General features: G+C 43.9%; 2 protein-coding genes across 2 annotated transcripts in view; one reads left to right on the top strand and one right to left on the bottom strand.

Annotated features, from left to right (window-relative positions):
* The window catches only part of LOC125722755 (NACHT, LRR and PYD domains-containing protein 12-like), a 47,031-nt gene extending 40,289 nt beyond the window's left edge, over positions 1–6,742 (bottom strand). Inside the window, exon 1 of the mRNA XM_048998944.1 lies at positions 6,726–6,742. The gene's annotated coding sequence lies outside the window, so the exon portion shown is untranslated. The remainder of the gene's footprint in view (positions 1–6,725) is intronic.
* Positions 1–18,954, top strand: part of LOC125722753 (protein NLRC5-like) — a 519,818-nt gene that overhangs the window by 138,511 nt on the left and 362,353 nt on the right. The window lies entirely within an intron of this gene.

Genomic DNA, 18,954 nt, shown 5'->3' with positions numbered 1-18,954 from the left:
CAGTTGTCCATACAGACGGTTACTGTCTGTAATACTGTCAGTGAGCAGGCTGCCGGCAGGGCTGCCCCTTATCTCCTGGGATCACATGTTATTAATATTATAAAATCTCTGTATGCAGATTCTATGGCAGTTGTCAGTACAGACGGTTACTGTCTGTAATACTGTCAGTGAGCAGGCTGCCGGCAGGGCTGCCCCTTATCTCCTGGGATCATATGTCATTAATATTATAAAATCTCTGTATGCAGATTCTATGGCAGTTGTCAGTACAGACGGTTACTGTCTGTAATACTGTCAGTGAGCAGGCTGCCGGCAGGGCTGCCCCTTATCTCCTGGGATCATATGTTATTAATATTATAAAATCTCTGTATGCAGATTCTATGGCAGTTGTCAGTACAGACGGTTACTGTCTGTAATACTGTCAGTGTGCAGGCTGCCGGCAGGGCTGCCCCTTATCTCCTGGGATCATATGTTATTAATATTATAAAATCTCTGTATGCAGATCCTATGGCAGTTGTCAGTACAGACGGTTACTGTCTGTAATACTGTCAGTGAGCAGGCTGCCGGCAGGGCTGCCCCTTATCTCCTGGGATCACATGTTATTACTATTATAAAATCTCTGTATGCAGATTCTATGGCAGTTGTCCATACAGACGGTTACTGTCTGTAATACTGTCAGTGAGCAGGCTGCCGGCAGGGCTGCCCCTTATCTCCTGGGATCATATGTTATTAATATTATAAAATCTCTGTATGCAGATTCTATGGCAGTTGTCCATACAGACGGTTACTGTCTGTAATACTGTCAGTGAGCAGGCTGCCAGCAGGGCTGCCCCTTATCTCCTGGGATCATATGTCATTAATATTATAAAATCTCTGTATGCAGATTCTATGGCAGTTGTCAGTACAGACGGTTACTGTCTGTAATACTGTCAGTGAGCAGGCTGCCGGCAGGGCTGCCCCTTATCTCCTGGGATCATATGTTATTAATATTATAAAATCTCTGTATGCAGATTCTATGGCAGTTGTCCATACAGACGGTCACTGTCTGTAATACTGTCAGTGAGCAGGCTGCCGGCAGGGCTGCCCCTTATCTCCTGGGATCACATGTTATTAATATTATAAAATCTCTGTATGCAGATTCTATGGCAGTTGTCAGTACAGACGGTTCAGTGTCTCTAATACTGTCAGTGAGCAGGCTGCCGGCAGGGCTGCCCCTTATCTCCTGGGATCACATGTTATTAATATTATAAAATCTCTGTATACAGATTCTATGGCAGCTGTCAGTACAGACGGTTACTGTCTGTAATACTGTCAGTGAGCAGGCTGCCGGCAGGGCTGCCCCTTATCTCCTGGGATCACATGTTATTAATATTATAAAATCTCTGTATGCAGATTCTATGGCACTTGTCAGTACAGACGGTTACTGTCTGTAATACTGTCAGTGTGCAGGCTGTCGGCAGGGCTGTCCCTTATCTCCTGGGATCGTATGTTATTAATATTATAAAATCTCTGTATGCAGATTCTATGGCAGTTGTCAGTACAGACGGTTACTGTCTGTAATACTGTCAGTGAGCAGGCTGCCGGCAGGGCTGCCCCTTATCTCCTGGGCTCTTTCTTTATTTATTGGACACCTTGCGAATCAGATCGATGTAATCAGGACATTGAAGTCTTCCCTCACTAATGTCTCTCATTGCATTTCTGTACATGCTAATGGTGTTTTTCTACATTTACGACACCCTGAACATTCTGTGCCTGCTGCTCTGGAGTCTATCGCTGCAGTCAGCACCCTGTCAAGTTCTAAGATTAATTAAGATAAATCTCTGGCTTTGCATCTGAAAGATCCACCTGACATTATAACACAGTGCACATTCCATATATCTTATACCGCTTTCAAATACTGTACTTGGGTGTTTTTGTTACCTCAGATTTTGATAATTTGTGTCATATTAATTATTCCCCTTTGACTAAGAGACTCTCAGAGGACATGAAGAAATGTTCAGCCTCACCTACTTCTTTGTTTGGTAGAATTAATGTGTGTAGGATCACACATGCACATATCACAAAGCTTAAATTCCAGGAGGCCTGAGACAAGGCCTACCCTGGTACGAGAAGGTACACATCGACCTAGGCCCCAAAGGGGGGTTTGTGACCCCACACACATAGATAACCAGGGAGGCCAGCACTCCAACTTTTATTGCTCAAAGTTTTAATGACCTACAGATAGCAGAGTGGATCCCCAGGGACAGGGGCCCCTCGACTTGGCACACAACCCCATCCCCCGACGTCCTGCCTTACATACCACTCACCCAGCACTCCACAGAAAGTTTCTTTTAAGTTTGGCTTTTGTATATCTGTATATGTATTTACTCTTGACTACTAGTCTTAATATACAGATATGTACAGGTTATGTTCGAATGTGTCTTAACTTTTGGAGATTCTTTTTCTTTGTTTGACAAACCTTCCCCCCCCCCCCTTTTCTTTGCCACATTCCTCGGCAGCCCTTATCTGATCTTTGTATTCTACCATGTCTATCTAAGGGTAAGATGTGCTGATGACAAGAGAATGTCATATAATGTCTGTATAAAGGGTATACATCTGTTGAGGTGTAACCTATACTGTATACCATATATACCACATACTGGTGTGAGTAATAGAACATAACATAATAGCATAATATAAGTAATCATTAATTAATCATCACAGATGGTATTTGGTGTGAACCGCTAGGCTGGTACGGCATGTTTGGTATCAAACCGAAGGAAAATCACTCCAGTTTCCAAATCTGGTCAGTGATTACCACAAAAGTGGATATATCAAAAGTTACACCAGCCTAATGAAAATCACCATTACCAGAGAAGTCAGTCTGGTCATAAATCCCAAAAGGACTGATACCGACCCCCTTCTGAAAGCCCGCCAAATGGATGGTCAGCCATTGGTCCAGGACTCGAATTCCTGGTCACTCCTAATCACGAACCTTATGCTATAAAACCTGGCATCTCAGAACAAAGCAGCGGAGAAAAGTGGAGAAAAGGGAAGAAAAAGGAGAAACAAGCAGCGTTCTTGAAGCCCGTCGGTGAAGACCCAAAGAACTGCAACTCAGCCCAAGCTTCACCAGAAGAAAGAATCAGAGGGACTCCACTCCAACAACCGCTGCAAACACCGCGCCTCCCTGAGAGCCATCACCCATCAGCTCATCAGCCACTGCAACCAACTGCAAAGACCTCCCTCTTTCCTGCATCCAAGTAAACCAACTTCCTTTCCTTTCTAACAACCTAAACTGTCCTATTCACTTGCTATATTCCTTTAGGTTTATATTCCTACAAACTGCTTGCTTTGCAGAACAGTTTTTCCCTTTTTAGGTTAATCATTTTAAATCTGGTCACTGCATTTTCATGATTACATCGTTTGTGTCTTTTCCGTTATTTCATGTTTATTGTTTGTTAGGTATAATGTCTGTCTTATGTTAGTTGTAGGAATAAATGCATGTCTTTTTACACAACTTCAGCCTCCGTCATTGAGTGCTCACAATAGTCCCTGCCTCTGTGTGCGATCTGGCTACTACGCTCTGAAACCTCTAAACTCGCCTGAAATATCGCGAGACTCTCTCTCATTGGCCGTGAGGGGAGCTTCGCTACCGATCGTTTACATTACCTGGTGACGCAGCTCGCTGGACGAGCCTACTAACCCAGGTTATTAAGCGATACGGGTTATTAATGAATCCCATTTAAGTCTCACATTAACAGACTCACGGGGATTCGCAATTGAGTTTGGAGGAGCCGACCATTTGGCATAACAATTGGTTACTAATCAGCATCAAATAATAATTAATTAAAAGTTAATTAATTTCAAAACATATTGGTGGAGATATTAAAATATACCTGAGCTAATAACTCCTACATGTGGTTAAAATGAACATTCTTCCTCGCTTACTTTATTTCAAAATTTGCCCCGTTATCTTGCTCCCTCCTTTTTTTAAGACTTTGAACACGCAAATTTCTCATTACATTTGGAATGATAAGAAGCCAAGGGTTAAGTATTCTGTTCTCAGCAGACCGACAAACCGTGGCATCGTCTCTTAGCCAAATCTGCTGTTTTATCACTGTCAGCTGAGATATAAACATGATAAGCTGCTTCATGGACAGACAAACCTCTGTATGACTCGATCAGGAGGCCTCAGCCATAATGCCAAGGTTACGTAAATCTCTTTCCTTCATTGACAATTTCAATCACATTAGGTCAGTGTCTAACAATCCAGTCATCTATCACACATCATTGGTTTGGAGAGACATATAGAAATGCATAAAATGTCAAATTCTGCCTCATTATGTCTCCGATTGCTGAACCCAGATCCCCCCTCTTATGTTAGAGGTCACTGGCTGACAGGCTGGATGTCTAAGGGTCTCATTAATTTCTCACATTTGTTTCTTCAAAAAACTGAAATCTTTTGAAGAAATTTCCTTATCATATGGTTGTCATGCCCGGCTCGTCCGCTCCTCCTGTGTGCCACGCCCCCTGATTACCCACGTGTTTTCTCCCGATGGTACCCAGCTGTATCTAGTTCATTTGCTCAGTCCTGTGTATTTCAGTCCGTGTCTTACCTGAGTCCTTCGTCCGTCATTGATTTTAGTCGCGTCAGATGTTACCTGCTATCCGTTCCCCTGATTCCCTTATTAAAACCCCAGTTTGCCCCGTAATTCGCCTGTCTGCCTGCTTCCTGTCTGCTCGCCTGCCTGTTCGCCTTACCGGCTTCCAGCCTCCCGTGACAATGGTCTTTCAAACAGAGAATTCTTTACATTTCTACAGGTCAGACATTTCCTGGAAAGAGAATAAAATTTCCCTTCGCTGTGTGAAATAGAGGAGCAGCTATTAAACTGCACCACTCAGAAGGGAAAATGTCAGAGTTATATGCCCTACTGTCCAATAAGGTCCCTCCTTCTTGGGAAGCCTTGTGCTGTGTGAAATAGAGGAGCAGCTATTAAACTGCAGCACTCTTAAGGGAAAATGTCAGAGTTATATGCCCTACTGTCCAATAAGGTCCCTCCTTCTTGGGAAGCTTTGCGCTGTGTGAAATAGAGGAGCAGATATTAAACTGCTCCACTCTTAAGGGAAAATGTCAGAGTTATATGCCCTACTGTCCAATAAGGTCCCTCCTTCTTGGGAAGCCTTGCGCTGTGTGACATAGAGGAGCAGCTATTAAACTGCACCACTCTTAAGGGAAAATGTCAGAGTTATATGCCCTACTGTCCAATAAGGTCCCTCCTTCTTGGGAAGCCTTGTGCTGTGTGAAATAGAGGAGCAGCTATTAAACTGCAGCACTCTTAAGGGAAAATGTCAGAGTTATATGCCCTACTGTCCAATAAGGTCCCTCCTTCTTGGGAAGCCTTGAAATTAGTCTAGGAACGTGACTTAGAAGAAACATTGGAGCAGGATGTACGGTCATCTGTCTGTACTGACATTTTTCTTAAATGTATTTCTCTTGACATACAGGATTTTACACAGAATTTTCAAATCTTGCACAGTGTCTCTCTCACACCGGTTCTGCTGCAAAAAATGTCTCCTAATGTCACTAACCTCTGTCCCAAACGTAAGGGGCACATGGGTACTTTCCATGTATTCTGGTCTTCTGTTAATTTACAGAAATTCTGCAAAGATCTGCACATTGTTATTCAATCTATGACTGGAAAACAATTTCTTTTGTCTCCAAAATCCTTGCTTTACATTTTATTTTTTCTTGCAAAAAAATTGATTCTGCTTTTATGTTCTTCTCTGAAAGTGCCTACCAAGGATATGTGGCTAAATCAGCCATCAGTTCTTCATCCATTACAGAAGTTATGATCTTAATCATAAGTCGGACAGTTTGGCTAGAATTCGGTCCTCTGCTTGTTTAGAATCTGCAGACACTAATTGTTTGAATATTTTTTTCTGTCAAGGCGACACCTGGGTGGGTTTGGTTCTTCTCTTCTTTTTTGTACTTTATTCTGCTTGCAAAACAAAATGTAAAAAATCAGCCAAGAAGGACAGAAAGCTACTGGACAATATCTCTCCAGGACCGGACCTGGACACCTCCGCTGTGCACATTGCATGATATATTAATGCAAACAAAAGATCTGAGGAATCACTTACTGTCACACTCCATCTGACAAAGGTATCATTATGGAAATAATCTTAATTCATGTCTAGAGCTGACACTTTGGGATCCACAGGCAGATGCTGTAGACCCCAAATTAGCATTTTTTAAAAATCAACTTTAGACCCCGTTTCCTCAGAAACTACAGGTTTGTGCACGGATAGCTTTTTCCTAAAAGCTTTATATACTTATAATTTTTAATTGACCTTTATTTTTTTCAGAAATTGTCTTTTTATGACTCCCTCAATGTGCTCCTCTTCAGGCCCTTGCTCAAAGACCCATAGATGGGCTAATGCTGGGTTTGAACTGGTCACCTTCTGATTACAGGCACACAGGATTAGCCCACAGTGCCCAAGTTGATTGAACAAAGCCCTATTTCTATGGCTCTTTTAGCTTCAGAAGACACTCTAACAGTCCTTAATTACCTGAATAGTTTGATACTTTAACAGTTTGACACGGTTGACTCAGATCAGCAGCGCATGCGCGACTCAAATCCACGGGCGACCTCCCCGTCTGTGTAAAAGTGAAGTTTGTGTCTCTAAAATCACACCGTGTGTTTATTTTCCGGTAAAATGTGTGACTCCCCCCCCTCCGTATTTACTCCGCTCGGTGTCCGCGATGTGTGATTCATTCCTGCTCGCTGGCTCTGCTGCGCCCTTTTCGGGACGGATAGTAAAGAGCTCACACTTATACACACACACACACACACACACAACACAATTAACCCTTTTAATTGTGACACACAGACACAATTAACACTATAATTGTGTGTCTATATATATATATATATATATATATACATATATATATACACACACACACACACACACATTTAATTTTTATATAGCGCCTTTCACAACAGAGTCGTCCCAAGGCGCTTTACTGGGTTAATTGTATTGTGTGTGTGTATATATATATATATATATATATGATTATTAAAATCAGACTTGCGTACTATTTGCTTTAAACAGTTTAAATACGACTGCAAAGTATGACTCCAATTAATCAGCACATTTCAGATTGGAGAACACAGAACAGATCCGCGGTAAAACCTTTGATTTAATAAACTGTTAAGCCTTGAGTTTAACCCGGATGTTTCGGCACACTGGCATTAATCCCCAACACTTAATAAAAGAAAAACTTATATAAATATAGCTTCAAAATATTACAGCCTACGTCCCGGTCCATAGTTACGCAGCACAGTATATTAGGCGAACTCATGGCTGAGCGTAAGTAAATATTATTGATGTTAATTCGAAAACTCTGCTGATACACGTACAGTAACCTACTGTGCTGTACGGACGTATATTTAATGTTTAATTATATTGAAAATTTTAAATCCCGCTATATATGTAAGCTGTGTTAAACATATTAATTTATTATTATTATTATTATTATTATTATTATTATTATTATTATTATCTTACCTTGAAACATAGAATATCTTTACATTATTCCATAATCTTGATAAAATGTTTCTTGATAAATTGACGACTCTGCCTTTAAAATCCCGACACTTACAATAATTTCACTTTCGTTTAAAGACAGGAAATGATCAGTTCCGTTTCATGCAAAAAATGGACACGGACTCAGCGGCACACCGTAGGGTTTTGGGGGGATATTATCTATGTCACTTAATAATTAGTAACAATAAAGGTAATTCGGTTATAACACAGATTCAGGATGATCGTGCGTGTAAAAAGCGGTACTGCAGTAACACTTAAATCATTAACAGTGGCGATTTGAGAAACTTAGGAATGGGGGGATCAAAGCTATTTGGGGGGGGTCAAAGACAAAACTGTGTAATTTTATAATTTCTTCAAAATATGGGGTGGGGCTACACTGATCCGGCCACAGCCTGACAGTAGATCTCAGCAGTGTAGGAATTATTAGCTCAGGTAAATTTTAATATCTCCACCGATATGTTTTGAAATTAATTAACTTTTAATTAATTATTATTTAACGCTGATTATTAACTAATTGTTATGTCGAATGGTCAGCTCCTCCAAACTCAATTGCGAATCCCCGATATCTGTTAATGTGAGACTTAAATGGGATTCATTAATAATCAGTATCGCTTAATACCCTGGGTTAGTAGGCTCAATCAGCGAGCTGCGTCACCAGGTAATGTAAACGATCTGTAGCGAAGCTCCCTTCACGGCCAATGGGAGAGAGTCTCGCGATATTTCAGGCGAGTTTAGAGGTTTCAGAGCTTAGTAGCCAGATCGCACAGAGGCAGGGACTATTGTGAGCATTCAGTGACGGAGGCTGAAGTTGTATAAAAGACATGCATTTATTCCTACAACTAACATAAGACAGACATTATACCTAACAAACAATAAACATGAAATAACGGAATAGATTTGGAAACTGGAGTGATTTTCCATCGGTTTGATACCAAACATGCCGTACCAGCCTAGCGGTTCACACCGAATACCATCTGTTATGATTAATTAATGATTACTTATTATGTCATTATGTTATATTACTCACACCAGTCCCTGGTCTAAGTGGTCTAGGTTGCACCTCAATCAGATGTATACCCTTTATACGGACATTATATGACATATTCTCATGTCAGCAGCACATCTTACCCTTAGATAGGCATGGTAGAATACAGGGATCAGATAAGGGCTGCTGAGGAATGTGGAAAATAAAAGGGGGGAAGGTTAGTCAGTCAAAGAAAAAGAGTCTTTGAAAGTTAGGACACATTACAAACATAACCTGTCTGTATATTGAGACTAGTAGTCATGGGTAAATAAATATACAGATATACTGTACAACAGCCAAACTTAAAAGAAACTTTCTTTAGGGTGTTGGGTGAGTGGTATGTAAGGCAGGATGTCTGGGGAGGGGGTTGTGTGCCAAGTCAAGGGACCCCTGTCCTTGGGGTCCACTCTGCTGTCTGTAGGTCGTTAAAACTTTGAGCAATAAAAGTTGGAGTGCTGCCCCCCCCTTGTTGTCTGTGTGTGTTTAAGTGTGTCTGTGTGTGTGGGGTCACGAACCCCCCCTTTGAGGCCTAGGCCGATGTGTGCCTCTCGTACCAGGGTAGGCCTTGTCTCAGGCCACCTGGAATTTAAGCTTTGTGATATGTGCGTGTGTGGTCCTACAGCAGGGAGGGGTGGGGCCACACTGTTAGAGTGTATCTGTGTATTTTATCATATTATTATCCTCCTATATGTGTACGTGCAACCCTTAACAACTAACCCATGGCCCAGAAAGGGTTGCAGACAAGATGTCCTCACAGGGGCCTACCAGATTGTGAAGCAGGAATAAGAGACCTTGAGAAAGGAAACAGATTCTGTCAACATAGCAGGGGGCCCACCTTGAGAAATGTAATGCTTTGTATTAACCCTGTTTCACGGAGGCCTCACACAGCATTGACTAGTTTAAAGACAAGACCCATGTAACCCCTCCCCTACCCTATAAATAAAGAAGCCAAGGGACTGTCCGGTGTGACACTCAACAGAGGCGCAGATACTGTCTGTTGCACCTGAAGTGGGCACCCTTGCGCAAGTAAAACAGAAAGACGTGTGCTGTCTCGATTATTCCTGGGTCCTAGAAGTGGAAGTGTGTGAGTAGTAAGCTACGGCGCTTTCTCCAACATAACTAGATTGTAGGAGTGAAAGCTACGGCGCTTTCTCCTAACATAAATTGGTCCTTCGATCCGGATCCGGAGAGAGATACCAGAGGGCGCCGACCAGTCCGCCGACGAACGACACCGAAAGCTGTCGACAGTCTCGCTCATAGGGAGTGAGTGAAAGACCTGCGACGTGAATTCGCCACAGGCCGGTGGTTAGAACTGTTCCCGGACGGCTGGGCTGGCGCCTGACGGGTCCCCAGACAAGAACTAGAACCACTTCGTCATAAAGGAAGGACCAGGTGAGAAGCGCGACGCTGCAGCAGGGAAAGCGGGTGTGAGTTGAGAGGGCAGTAGCGGCCCCATACACCCGGCCTAGGTGCAACAACATACTGGTGACCAAGGGAAAAAGGACGGGTTTCACCCCTGAAAACTGACACCGCTGTCTCTTTAGAGGACAGTAGAAGGCCGTGCCAGTGTCCTCCTGAGGTCTCAAGCCTGGGACTTGCACTTAGGGGTTATTATTTTTTGTATATACAATAATGGGACAGAGTCAAAGCAAGGTAGAATTGGCGGGTGATGAGAAATTCATGGAAAAATATAAGGAGGGGGCAGGAATAATAAGCAACCAAAAGTGGCGGAAAAAGCATGGGTTTTCAGGAACCCTGAGTACAGAAAATATTCTGAGATTACAGACAGAATTGAAATGAATGAAATTGAAAGGTCTGGTGATGAACTTTGTAGCCTGGTGCCACACAAACCACCTGCAGCTTAACACCTCAAAAACTAAGGAGCTGGTCATTGACTTTGGGAGGTCCAGACCAAGTCCACGACCAGTTCTGATCAGGGAAGAGGAAGTGGAGGTGGTCAACTCATACAAGTACCTAGGACTGTGGGTGGATAACAAACTGGACTGGACAATTAACACACAGCACCTGTACAGAAAGGGTCAAAGCAGACTGTACTTCCTGAGGAGGCTGCGGTCCTTCAACATCTGCAGGAAGCTCCTGTGGATGTTCTACCAGTCTGTGGTTGCCAGTGTCCTCTTTTATGCTGTTGTGTGCTGGGGGAGCAGCACAGCAAAGAGGGACTTATCCAGGCTGGAAAAACTAGTCAGGAAGGCCGGCTCGGTAGTCGGCATGAAGCTGGACTCTCTGTTGACAGTGGCTGAGAAGAGAAGTCTCAACAAACTGCTGTCCATTATGGACAATGTTAGGCACCCTCTGCACACTGTCATAAACAAACAGAGGAGCCTGTTCAGTGACAGGATGCTTCTCCCCAAGTCGAGAACCAGCAGACTTAAAAACTCCTTTGTCCCACACGCCATCAAACTGTTCAACTCCTCACTGAGGGAGAGGAGGAGGAGGGGAAACAGGAGGTCAGAGTAGGACGGGGAGAAACAGGAACAATAAATTGCACCAGACAATCGAACATTCGGACTGTGCAATGGACCACATAACTGTGCAATCTCATGTGCAATACCGCAATATCTATTTTGCTCTTACTTTAGTATGTGTATTTTAAATTTCTCTTATATTGTATTTTAATTGTATTTGTAACTTGTAATATGCTGGTGTACTGCTGCTGGAAACTAGAATTTCCCAGAGGAACCTTCCCGAGGGATTAATAAAGTTCTATCTATCTATCTATCTATCTAAATTAGAAATGATGTCCGGCCGCTGTACAGGCAAGGACAAAGTACAGAAAAGACGAGAATATGTCTTATCCGATGTTTGGTTAGAACAAAGCAAACTCCGTGATATAGCCAGAAAAAAGAAACAGGAAAAGAAAAAGGAGACGCTGCAAGCGGCCCTTGTTAACATAGACGAGGAAACACCGCCGTCTGCTCCACCGCAGACACCAGCGGACGGCCCACCAGTACTACAGCATCCCCCACCATAGCATAACATGCCAGACCCCCCACTTCCTGCTGTGCGGGGAGCTGAAGGAGGGAGTGCAAGGCCACACCAAACGAGAGCGACAGACCCGCATTTACGAATGCGAATAAATCCCGAGAATAAAAAAAACACAATGGTACCGTTCGGATTCCGAGGATGAATCTGAACTGCTTGCTCCCATGGTAGAAGTTGCAAACCCCCGTATAGCCCCTGGCGAAGGAGGCCAAGCATCACCAGCAACAATATTAGAATACCGCCCCTGGACAGCGGAAGATAGGGCTGCTGCCCTAAAAGGCATTCCACCCATAGAGGATGGAGTACCTGAATTCTGGTCCGCCATGACTGAGTTGCAGGTCAGTTTTCACCTAAATGGAAGAGAGCTGTTCCGCTGTTTTAGACAATTACTTAATCATAAATGGGGCCGGGTGGCTGGAGACTTTACTGGACAAGGAGCAAACAATTTGCCCCTCGGTCACGATGACCCACAATTACAACTAGCATTGGGCGACTTGAGACAGAGACTAGAAACAACATTTACAAGACGAGTTGATTACGGGAGAATAGCCCAATGTAAGCAAAAGGAAGGCGAAGAGCCAGAGGATTTCTTGGACAGGGTACGCCCGTTGTTCAGGACAAACTCTGGGATTCCTCATGGGGAGGACGAGAACGGGGTGTACCAACAACAATTAAAACGGGCTTTCCTAGCAGGGTTAAAACCTGAAATAAAGAAGTATATTGATAAATACTGGGTCCATCAAAACACAGGTACAGTGCAGCAAGCCGTTGCCCAACACGCTCAGAAAGCTAAAAAAAACTAAACCAGAAGCAACATTCGTAGCCCGAGGAGATCAAATAGTGGCGTATGCAAAACAGAAATACAGGAACAGACAAAACCTCGCGCTGATATTGCACTAACTCCAATTCCAAGCGCCGTAACCTTATTTGTCGATGGCTCTGCAGCCAAAGACAGATACGGGGAAAATAAGGTTGGATATGCAGTTGTGACTAAAGACAAAGTAATAGAGGCAGGAGCCTTACCATCCACATGCTCAGCCCAAGCAGCAGAATTATATGCTGTAATCAGAGTCTGTGAAATACATGAAGGACAGGAGATTACAATATATACGGACAGTCAATACGTGTTCTCTGCAGTGCACCACCACGCAGCAGTGTGGAAAAACAGAGGGTTTAAAAGTTCTCAAGGAACAACCTTGACACGCAGCACTTCTACTTCGATTGTTAGACGTTGTACAAAAACCAAAGACACTCGCGTTATGTAAATGCAAAGCACACCAGACTGATAATTCAGAGGAAACGAAAGGCAATGCGTTGCTGACCAAGCCGCAAAGGCAGCAGCCCAGCAAACGCCAGAAAAAACAGAGAAGGGGTTATTCCTTATAGAACAAGATGTACTATATGATGCACAACAACAAGCTCCTACGTCAGAGAAAGACAAGTGGATTTCGCGAGGAGCCACACAAGCGAAAGACCTATTCAAGTTAGACGGAAAACCTATCTTACCCCGCAGCCTGTATAAAACCGCCGCGGTTGTGAGTCATGGGGTAACCCATGTCTCAACAGGAGGGATGGTACATATAATACAACAACATTTTTACACTATAAATTTTTCCAATTTTGCAAAAAACTACTGTAGAGCATGCCTTATATGTTGTAAACATAATGCGCAGGGCAATCTAAGACCCAAACGAGGCCAATTCCCTAACCCTACACAACCGTTTCAGGCAATACATATGGACTTTGTGGAATTAACATGGTCACAGGGAGTGAAATACTGCCTAGTGATAATAGACACTTTTTCAAAGTGGGTGGAGATAAACCCAGTAAAACACTGTGATGCAGTCACAGTGGCCAAGTGTCTGGTGTCCCATTTCTTCCCCACATATGGAATACCGGAAGTAATACGGTCAGATAACGGATCTCATTTTGTGAACAAGGTGCTAGATTTATGCTCACAAACATTGGGTTTTGTATTAAAAAAATCACTGTGCATATCATCCGCAAAGTGCAGGTTTGGTGGAAAGAACAAACGGGACAGTAAAAAATAGATTGAGAAAAACTATGGAAGAAACAGGCAGACCGTGGCCAGAATGCTTAGCATTAGTAAAATTGTGGATGAGAATAACACCCACAACGAATGGGTTAACCCCTTTTGAAATCGTGCACGGAAGGCCATTTCCGTTTCTGGGGGAAGCAACTGATGTAGGAAAGGCAGCTCATGAACAGACACTTGCTGATTGGATGCGTAAGCTGATCTCCAAACAGAATATCCAGCACCCTGGTAATCTGCCAGAAGCATCTGTGTCTACTTTTCAGGAAACGGTGAAGCCAGGTGATTGGGTGTTGATAAAAGTCCTACAAAGGAAAGACTGGACCTCACCTCGGTGGGACGGACCATACCAAGTCCTCCTGACTACACCAACTGCCTTGAAGATTGCAGAAAGACCTTCCTGGATCCACAAGAGTCACTGTAAGCTCATTCTGCCCTTACCAGACGCCTCACTCGCGGAGTAACAGTGGAAGTCCGCTACAAAGGCACGAAGAAACAATAGGTTTTCGTTGTCTCAACCCGGTGAAGAAAACAGCTGAACTGTACTCCTTTAGGATGGCTCTGGTAGGGTGTCCGTGGTGGGCTAAGGGAATATTAGGAAGTCTTTTCTGTCTTATGGTAATATTGATTCTATGGCTGGTACCAGACACTGAGGTGCAGGAGAAGATAAGGTGGACTCCGGACGGAGTGCACCTCACTAGCATAAAAGGAGACGAAACCCATCCATTCCTACGGAACTATTGGTATCGATATGTATATGATGTGGTATCCAATAAGAATTTGACTAACTGCTACAAAGGCAAATGGTGATACAGAATCGCATGGCGCTAGATCTCCTCACTGCAGCGCAAGGAGGAGTGTGCGTGCTGTTGAACCAAACCTGTTGTACATACATTCCTGACAATGTGCATTCACCCAACATGACTAAGGCAATGCAAAGGCTGAAGGACTTGTAAATTGCTATGACCACCGACACAAGGACGCAGAACGACTATTGGATGTCCTGGTTCACTGCCGGGGCTTGGTGGTCCATATTACTCAAATTGAGTATACCATTTTTTGCATTCTTTGTGATGTTCTTCTGTTGTTGTATCACAGTGATACCTTGTTTTCGTATAATGATTAATTCTGCCCTGAGCTCTGCTTTCCGAGCCCAGGAGAATATGTTTTTGTCCCTCACCCAAAACATGGAAACAGATGCAGATGAAGAGGAGCAGGGGTGGATGCATGACGCACCATGACGGACGAGCCGAAATCCTCAACGGCATGGTCCGATCCTGAAGCATACTGGCGCAACACCCTCGCTCCTGTCTGTTCACAAGCAAATGTATAATTAACATGATAAACAGGAGGGAATGTTAGAGTGTATCTGTGTATTTTATCATATTATTATCCTCCTATATGTGTACGTGCAACCCTTAACAACTAACCCATGGCCCAGAAAGGGTTGCAGACAAGATGTCCTCACAGGGGCCTACCAGATTGTGAAGCAGGAATAAGAGACCTTGAGAAAGGAAACAGATTCTGTCAACATAGCAGGGGGCCCACCTTGAGAAATGTAATGCTTTGTATTAACCCTGTTTCACGGAGGCCTCACACAGCATTGACTAGTTTAAAGACAAGACCCATGTAACCCCTCCCCTACCCTATAAATAAAGAAGCCAAGGGACTGTCCTGTGTGACACTCAACAGAGGCGCAGATACTGTCTGTTGCACCTGAAGTGGGCACCCTTGCGCAAGTAAAACAGAAAGACGTGTGCTGTCTCGATTATTCCTGGGTCCTAGAAGTGGAAGTGTGTGAGTAGTAAGCTGCGGCGCTTCCTCACACAGGAGATTGTAGGAGTGAAAGCTACGGCGCTTTCTCCAACATAACTAGATTGTAGGAGTGAAAGCTACGGCGCTTTCTCCTAACACACACTTATCCTGCCATAACCAGACAGCAGACATCAACAGTGAGGGGTGGAGCCACACTGATCCTGCCATAACCAGACAGCAGAGTTCAGCAGAGAGAAGTGGGGCCACACTGATCCTGCCATAACCAGACAGCAGACATCAGCAGTGAGGGGCGGGGCCACACAGTCCAGGCTGATGGATTTGTCTCCATCGGCATCTCCGTCAGCTCCGTAAGCGATGGCATTTTTGTTCTGCATTTGCCCTATGAGGACAAAAAGAAGGTAAGAATCCGTCAGGCCTGATCATGTGACACATTCTGATCAAGTAACCATGTAGTTATGTTTCTTCACTCCAGGCTCTGCCCCAACTGTCGGCAGGAACAAACGAATAAAATTATGATTAAAAAAGACCCAACAATACAATGTAGGGAGCTGCCCACTGGCCCAATGGCGGAATCCAGCGGCGCAGCCGAAGGCTATGAATGCGTGTTGGTCCTTCCAAGCGCTCCTGGGAATTACTTACCCTTTTTTAATATATAAAGTATTCTTTTAGGCACATATCTGACATTTTATTAAAGACCTTATTTCAGTATATTGTAGTCGTGACGTTTATGTTGTTCGGATTACTTCGAGACTCTCCTTTAGATTACCAACTCTAGTTTACCCCTGACGAAGGAGTCCGCCAGATTCGCCTCGGCCGACAGGGCGATCCGTGGGCTTGTTCCGCAGGGTTTGTCTTAAAGGTACGGAAACCGCCACCATTTAAGACAATGTCAGCCTTTGATTATTCGGGTCCCTCGACCTATATAATTCTCCAAAGGCTCAGTGTCTGCCAATTACTGAGCATGTGGGTGCCTCGGAGAAGCCGATGTTCACCCGAACCACACGTACGTCCACCTCAGAGGCTCAGCCGGGGGCAGCCCATATCATAACATGTGTCAACCTCAGCGGCTGTGAAGGCGCACCTTTTATTGCGGTAGTTTGTACGAGGTTTACTTTGGGCTCGTCTCAGGGACTCCGCCGATGCCGCCCATTGTCTTACCATGTGAGCGTCTCAGGGACTATGCCCGGTGCCTAGGAACATAGTGTGTACGCCTCTCAGAGGGTAGACCGGTACCTTTCATCAGCATGTGTTGACCTTAGAGGTTAAGTCGGCCCGTAACTGAGCGTGTGCGAACTCCAGAGGTGTAGTTTTGGTATCCACCTAACTTAACCTGGGCAGTCGAGTTTGGGACCCAGATAAAGGGGATTTAACCCAGAGGCTGCAAGAGAGTATTTACCACTTTGGTCCTAATCAAGATAGAAATCAAATCTGTAAAGTTTTTAATGAAGTTAGCAAATCAGACAGTCATAAAGTAATCAAAACAACATTTATTAAATATACCACAATGTACAATTATTGACATGTGGCCACATACTTGTAAATACATTTGGATAAATACAATATTAAACAATCACATTCCTCAGCTGAGAGTGAACAAAGTTCTGTGGAAAGTATCTGACTACAGATGGACTTTTGCGCAGTTCTCTGTGGGAGCTCTGATTACAGAGTGACTCCCCGACTACTTCTGAAGCCCTTCCTTAAGTATCCAACCCAGGTGAAGGCATGTCTCTGAAGACTGACCAATTTCGGTCAATGGTTAATTTTAGGGGCATTGCTGACCTTGGTTCTCAGGTCCCCAGCCAATCAGATCACTTTAGGGGGTGGTCGTAATTCCCTTGTACTACCATGTGAGAGGCTCTCTCAGTTTGGTCGGTTTAGCCAAAGTTTCTGTATTTCTCTTAGGGAAAGTTATACTGCGTTAAATCTGAGTGTATAATACTCGCCATCTCATGCCTATTCAAACGAGACCAAACACGCGTGTATTTGTCCCTAACATCTATGTGTGGTGAGTTATCCTGTTTAAAGTGGAAAAGGTGTCTGTGTCTGGAGGCTGATAGCTGTTGTTGTTGTGGATTGACTGTGGAACTCCGGCCACTCCGGGGGTGAAAGGTCTTGCATTTTCTGTGTTGCTCCAGTTATTCCTATCCAGTCTCTCAGGAGCCGGCAGGCCTTTGCCTTCCTTAAAAGGGGTGGTTTGACGAGTAGAGTCCAGTCTTGCCTGGGTCAGCGGAGCTCTGAAATAGACTGATGCAGGCTGATCAGAGTTGGGGCCTGCAGGACCTATAAGTTTTATGTCCTTACAATGACTTAAATATTATACCATTTATTGTACAATATACTATACGTATGATCAGGAGCGCACATAACTGCATGGTGTGCAAGTACGCATTCCCCGTACACGCGCGGCAATTCCTTGTTGTAGCAGCACAAATGCGTATTTATTTTATGTGCATTCACGCTATGACAAGAAATTACCCTGCATGTTAACATTTATGTGGCTAATTTGCTATTCATTCACGGCATGAAGGCTAAAATACGCAGTGATTTCTTTTCATAACAGTGCGAATGCAAATAAAATAAACACGCATTTGAGCTGCTACAAATCACGCGTATCGGTTTAAACGGCGAATAAGTACTTTCACACCAGGTATGTGCCCCCTGCATATGATCATTTTTGCATATAAAATAAAGGGCAGACTTACGCAGGGTTGCCAACTTTGGTCAGCTGGTTGGCGTGAGATTTTCAATTCGAGACAAGTCTACACACGTATTTACACGTATATAACAGTTTTATTGCCATATAAATAGTCTGTAGGGTTTTCAAACTGCCCCAGAGCTTTTTATGTAGCTAATTTAGGTTTAAAACTGATTAATACAGATTCTCCGTAAGATTTATTGCTGTGAGCGTTTGAGTCTGAAAGCCCGAGTCTCGCGCCAGATGCGTCAGAGTTGGCAACCTGCTTACGGCCGAATCGGACCTACGACCGGTCAGTCGGTGCCGAACGCGGCCGAAAGTCACCGACGAGCTGCAGAGGATCGCATCGTCTGTTATGGTACGAATGGGCGTCCGTGACAACAGCTTGGTTACTTTTGAATCACATGTACTTATCTTCTCACACTTCTTCCGATCATCTGAGCGACAGGTTGCATTTTGAAGAGAGTCTTGACAATGGAGAACAAAGAAAGCAACATAGTTAAGATAAAAATTAAAATTATAATTAAAGTCAAAATAACAATGAAGGAAGGTGTAATTAAGAAGGATGACACGGACAAGCCCGGATCGACATGGAGGGTGTCTTACATACCGAAGGTAAAGCACTGGCTTAAGAGACCTTATTAGAGCACTTTCATTAGAGCATAAAATGTCTTAAATCAATCATCTTTCCTTGTTTTAACAATTGGCTGTCCCAGACTGGAACCGAAGAAAGTTTCCGTGGCCAGAGGAGTCGTCCATGGAGCGCGAGGGACAGGCCACCCCCCCTGGAGGAAGCAGGAGCGACCAGGAAGA

Source organism: Brienomyrus brachyistius, unplaced genomic scaffold (genome assembly GCF_023856365.1).
Source record: "Brienomyrus brachyistius isolate T26 unplaced genomic scaffold, BBRACH_0.4 scaffold42, whole genome shotgun sequence".
Taxonomy (NCBI): Eukaryota; Metazoa; Chordata; class Actinopteri; order Osteoglossiformes; family Mormyridae; genus Brienomyrus; species Brienomyrus brachyistius.
The sequence above is the reverse complement of the archived record's forward strand: the minus strand, read 5'-3'. Positions and strand labels throughout refer to the sequence as shown.